At 34.0% G+C, this 5,912-nt stretch overlaps 1 long non-coding RNA gene across 1 annotated transcript; it reads left to right on the plus strand.

Moving 5' to 3' along the window:
• The first annotated feature begins 464 nt into the window (after nucleotides 1–464).
• On the plus strand, nucleotides 465–2,327 carry LOC109121974 (uncharacterized). The gene is made up of 3 exons (XR_002029299.2): nucleotides 465–550; nucleotides 1,541–1,599; nucleotides 2,059–2,327. It is a non-coding gene; the product is annotated as an uncharacterized LOC109121974 (long non-coding RNA).
• The last annotated feature ends 3,585 nt before the right edge of the window (nucleotides 2,328–5,912 follow it).

The following is a 5,912-nucleotide window of genomic DNA, read 5'->3' on the forward strand; positions in this document are numbered from 1 at the left end:
AATTATGTATTATTTGAATACACTTTTCTTTTGTCAACTTAATTTTAGTTTCTTTTTATTAAGGAAAAAAACTAAGGAAACATAACAAACTGTCTCCATATCTCTCATACTTTAACAAGATCTCAGGAATTACAAAAATAAAACACACAACTAATTACAAGACCTTTTTTTGTAATAATATATAATATGAACTTTATCGCTAAACCTTTTTTTTTTAATAATTAAAGCAATGATATATGGGATATAGAGAGAACTCACCATGAACTTGCGCTTTTGCTGCCAGCCAGTTGGAAGTAGCGACTTAAGTACTTGATATGTAACACCCCAAATTTTAATCTAGGGGTAAAATAGTAATTTATAAAGTAATTAAGTAATTAATTAAATTCATTAAGGGTGAAAGAGTCCTTTTACAATTAAAAATCCTAGGTATAAATTGGACTTTTCCTCTTGTCTTCTCCATTCAGAAAACCTTATCAACAAGAAGTAGAGAATTGGATATCGTATGGCTCAAGAGTTAGAGATTCAGAGTTGAAGTTCAGGTTTTTTCCAAGTAAAATTCTAACCTTAAATTAATATATTATATTCGTTAGTTAGTTCTGAATACGCTAGTTATTCTTTGAAAAAAAAAATTTAGTTAGATTAGGGTTAGTTTATTTTTTTTAATTCGTTTTAATGTCAAAATATTGGAAATTTAGGATTATTGGTGGTTTTATTGTTAGAAATTGAGAAATCTTAAGTTTTTTTTTTAAAAAAAAAAATTGATTCTCCGGAAGATTTCGATTTAGGTTAGGGTTAACCTATTTAAAACTTTTAGGTCAAAATATTGAAATTAGGAATATAGATTGTTTTATTGATAAAAATAAGGAAATTCAAAATTTCTTAGATGAATAGATCTAAGTAATGAATTTTTTTAAAAATAAATAAATAAATGAGTAAATAAATATATTGTTATATGTGGCTTAAGGGATTAGAAAAGGAAAGAAAGAAAGAAAGAAAGAGAACACGTGTGCATTAGAGGAAGTTTTTTTTTTAAAAAAAAAAAGAAAGAAAGAAATAAGAATGTGTGCTTGTGGAAGATGAAGAATGGGGAAAAGAAAAAAAAATAGTAATATTAATAATAAAAGAAAATGTGTACGGATGGTGTTTGATAGTTAATATATATATTATATTATGTTAGCAATAATGGAGAATTGTCGGGGATATAGTTTATGTTTAGTGGAAAAAAAAACTGAAAGTAAGAGAATAGAAGTTATCAATATTATTATACTAATGATGAGGGTAAGTTAATAAGTAGCATAAAATTTAATTAGTAGAATAAATTGTAGTTTAATTAAATTATGTTGTGCCCTAAGAAAGAAATAAATTGAAAATAAAATTTAAGTTTTATATGAATTAGAAATTTATTAATTTTTCTAAAATAGGAATAGATTAAATTATCTTTCATAATTAAAAACATTAATTTGAATACCTAAAATTTTAGAATTGTCAAACCTGTAATTTTAGATAAATAGTAATAATTATTTCTCTTATACTTTGTTAGGTGAAGAGTAGATTTTCCTGAATGATTTTTCTCCCAAGTTTTTGAAGACTTCTTTTGAGGTAAGGGAAATTAATACAGATTTTGCAAAAGAAAATATATATATATATATATATATGTTGTTTGAAATGTGTAATTGTTAATTTTGCTTTTAAGCATGGATCAAATATATTATTGTATTAGTATTTGGTTCCGTCCACCTTAAAAATGAACATCTGAGGCTAGCCACCTATTTGTAAAGTCCCACTTAAATGGGCACTATTTGTTATTTGATAATAAGAGTGAAAACAGTTGAAATGTATTTGATTTGAAATGGATATGAAATGATTTGATATATAGGAAAAAATTTTGTTAAACACCTTCAAATGTATTAGCATATCTGTACTCAAACGTTCTTATGAAAATGATTTTACACTAGATCTCCTATTTGCAAGTATAATTGAAACTATTTAATCCATGAAATTGTTTTAATATTCTTTATTGGGCTTTAAGCTTATTCCCCTTTGTTGATAATTTTTCAGGTACCCTTAGTTCGGGCAAGGAGTGATGGCTAGGTTGGGGAATGGTCATCATTAGGATTTTGCTTAGGATGTTATTTTTGGACATTATTAGCTTATAAGTTTATGTTCATTTGGATTATTTGGTTTTTGGAAGCTATTTAGATATTGAACTTTTAATTTTTTTATTTTTATTTTATGATAGTTTGAAGTTGAGATTTGGAGATTATGAAAATTTTTGTTAGCACTTTAATTGTTTGAGTTTACAATTTATTTGGATAATGGATTTTGGTTGATGGATACTTAGTTTTGAAGTTAAGTTTTGAAGATTTTAGAATTTTGTTCCGCTATTCTAAACAAGTATTTAGTAATTGGTAACTTCCAGTTATAAAATAATTGTTTGGGTCAGGTTACACTTTAAGCCTTTGGGTTTGAGGTGTGAAATGACCGTCACGCCCTTGGAGTTGGTCTTGGGGAGTGACATGATATGAGACATCTTTCAATGATGTGCAATTTTCTGCATATATATATATATAATATGCTTGATGGAAGTTTTGGAATTACTTGCAATCTTTTACAATTTTTGGGTTAATAAGGAAATATATATATATATATACATATATATATACATATATATATATATATATATATGTATGTATTTTTATTTTTATTTTTTGTTAGAGAAGCTTTATAGATAGGTGTTGTTGGTACACAGAATGTCGAGTAAGAGAGAATAATCCCATATAATTGGCTTGTTTTCTCTTTTATAGGTTGATATCCATGATAACATAACCAATTATTTTGATTTACCATTGCACACATGGAGGCATATTTTGCACTTCAATGATATGTTCATCTTCATGCGCCTGAAATTATGTAACACCACTTACATATTACAAGGCCACGTTCTAGATGCTACCAAAGTTGGGAGCCATCTTTTGACTGGTGCTTTTTCTAGATGCCTCAGTTAGGCTATGTCAAATGACTTCAATCAAGTTTACATGACTGACCTAAACCCGAATAAAATGAACAGACATTATCAAAATGGATCGAAAGTATTTGACATCATTATAAATGGGATAGTTAGGCTTAGGGACAATAATTTTGTGGGCTAACCGGGTAACCCGCTTTGCCCCGCCCCTATTGGGACAGGTGTGAAATATAAAAAAATGGGTATAGGTCGGATTTAGAAATATTATAAAATTTTGAATCGGGTTTGAGACGGGTATGGATTTTGTTCCAACCCACCCCGCCCAACCCCAGATATAAATTTACAAACTTATCCTTTAATTACTAGTAAAATGTCAAAAAACTCCTTGTATATATATACTTCATTCTTTCTTATTTGCGGGCCCTAATTCTGACAACCGCTCCTTCTTCTTCTTTTTCCTCTGATACATTGTCTTTCATTCTTCCCATTTGCCCTAATTCCGACAACCACTTCTTCTTCTTCCTCTAATGCACTACCTAAAACCCTAACTCCAGGATCAATGCCACTTTTTCTTCCTCCCTCACACCAAACTAAAATACTCTGAAATCAATTCCATTTTGCTCTTGGTTTAGCCTCAGAGCCCAAAACTCCTCTATCGCGACATCAAACTAGTTATAAACTTCGGTCTCCTTGCCCTAAATATGTGCAACACAATCATCTAGAGCATCCCCTTGAAGTCTTTGTTTGAGAGCACAACTCAAAAGGAACGCGAAAACCTTTGAAGTAGTGGATTTGATGAAGTTTTGGTTCAAAGATTGGCTTGAAGAGGGATTCACATCCATGGCTGATAGTAACCCATTTTTCGTTTGGTTCATTGTTCATTCTATGCTCTTATAAATTGTTCAGATGATTTTTTTTTTTCCTGTTTTGCATTAATTTTGAATCATTTAAACTAACTATGAGCTTAAAATTATTGATTGTTGTGGTGTTAAATTCAACTTTTATATTATTTTTTCATATTTGGTATATTATCATAATCTCGTTATTTTGTAGTGAAAGGAAAGTGCATTTAGGTATAAGATCTACTCATCACCAATTAGGGTTAGGGCTCAATGGACATTCGGGACGGGGCGAGGATGGGGTTATTAATTCTTTTGTTAACGAGGATGGGGACCAATCAACCTGCCTCGACATGGGTTTGTGCCGGGGATGGGAAATAACTATATAATCAGGTGCGGGAATGGATGGGAATGACATGTCCCGAACCTGCTCCATTGCCATTCCTAGTTGGGCTAGGGTTTTCTCCATACCCAAATGCTTTCACTCGGATATCACCCCAGATACTTTCACCTGAATATCACCTCAAATGATCTTTCTCCGACGGTGATACAATATGTCATTTTTCATGGGCAGGAGTGCTCCAACACCTAGGAATGTGGTTGATGTTGAGAGGGCTGCTAGCGACGTACCCAAGACTAGGAAGGCTACCGACGATACTCTGATGTTGTTGCATGAGAGAATTGTGGGGGGAATCTTCCCCATTTTTGGTTATGGACATTTTTTATGTAATGGATATGTGCGATACTTTTTTGGACTTCACTGGATATTTGCAATATGTTTTCTGTATTTTCCTAAGTTTATTGGGTGTTTGTTTTTGGGTTGTAATTTGATTGTGTGTCGATTGGTTGTTAATGGTTTTGGTCTGGTTGGGTGTTTAGGAGTACTACAAGTCCAGTGCTTTCTGGTCATTTTTAGGTTACAAGGCATGTGTGGCTTAGCTAGGCGCTTTGTGGGCACACCTAAGCCGCAAGATCTGGGTGCCTCATGGGCACATCTTGGCGATTTTCTAGTGGCATGGCTAAGTGCTTTGTAGGTATACCTAAGCCGCTAAGTTCATGTGATATGGTCGAGTGCTTCATGGGCACTCATCAGCTTTTTGTTGGCGGTCTGGCCAAGTGCTTTGCAGACATTCTGTTGGGCTTAGCTTAATGCTTCATAGGCATATTTTTAGGTTTGGTGGAATGCTTTGTGGGCATTCTTTGTGGCCAAATGCTTCATGGACATTCTTTTAGGTTTGGTCGAATACTTCACTAGCATTCTTTTCTGCTTGGCCAAATGCTTTATGGGCATTGTTTTAGGCTTGGTTGAATTATTCATGGGCATTATGTTAGGCTTAACAAAATGCTTCGTGGCCTAAGGCTTGGTTGGTGCTTTGTAGGCACTCTTAGGTCGTTAGTTGTTGGTAGAGTGATTCGCGGGCACTCCTAGGCTGTTAATATTTTTTCGGGTGTTTTACGGGCACTCCTAGGCCATTAGTTTTTGGTGGAGTGCTTTGTGGGCACCCTAGGCCTTTAATATTTTGTCGGGTGCTTTGCAGTTACTCCTAGACCGTTAAACTTTTGCTGGGGAGGACGCTTCTAGGAGTGAAGACATATTAAATGTTGTTAATGGATGTCGCTCATTCTACTGCATTTATCATAGTTTTGGTTTTTTTATTGTCCTGTCACTGCTTGTTCACGGATCCCTCATGTATCACATGTACCGACCTTCATTCGGTGACTGTTAATGGTTGCGAATGTGGCTGCTGCGTAGGGGTTTTGATCTCCCCTTATAGACAGATGTGGTTTTTCTACATACTGTTGAAGCATCCCCGCTGGAATAAACCACTCCACTTAGTAATGAAGGTGGCGACATTCCTCTGTGGTGTGCCCCCTATCCCTGTGATACTCGTAGAACCGACTTTGATCTCGTTGGCTTAAGTCTCCTCTCATGGGGTGCAACCACTAAAAACCGCCTAAATTCTGAATGATGGGCAACAATTGCATATAGCCGAGAGTAAGCTTTGTGAATTATGGGGTAGGGCGGCCGCTTGACTCTCTTATTTTAGTTCTCTTGCCGTTTGGAGGCTCCCGGCCCATCTAGCACTTTCCTTCCATCTTAACACTAA

Source organism: Vitis vinifera, chromosome 18 (assembly GCF_030704535.1).
Source record: "Vitis vinifera cultivar Pinot Noir 40024 chromosome 18, ASM3070453v1".
Taxonomy (NCBI): domain Eukaryota; kingdom Viridiplantae; phylum Streptophyta; class Magnoliopsida; order Vitales; family Vitaceae; genus Vitis; species Vitis vinifera.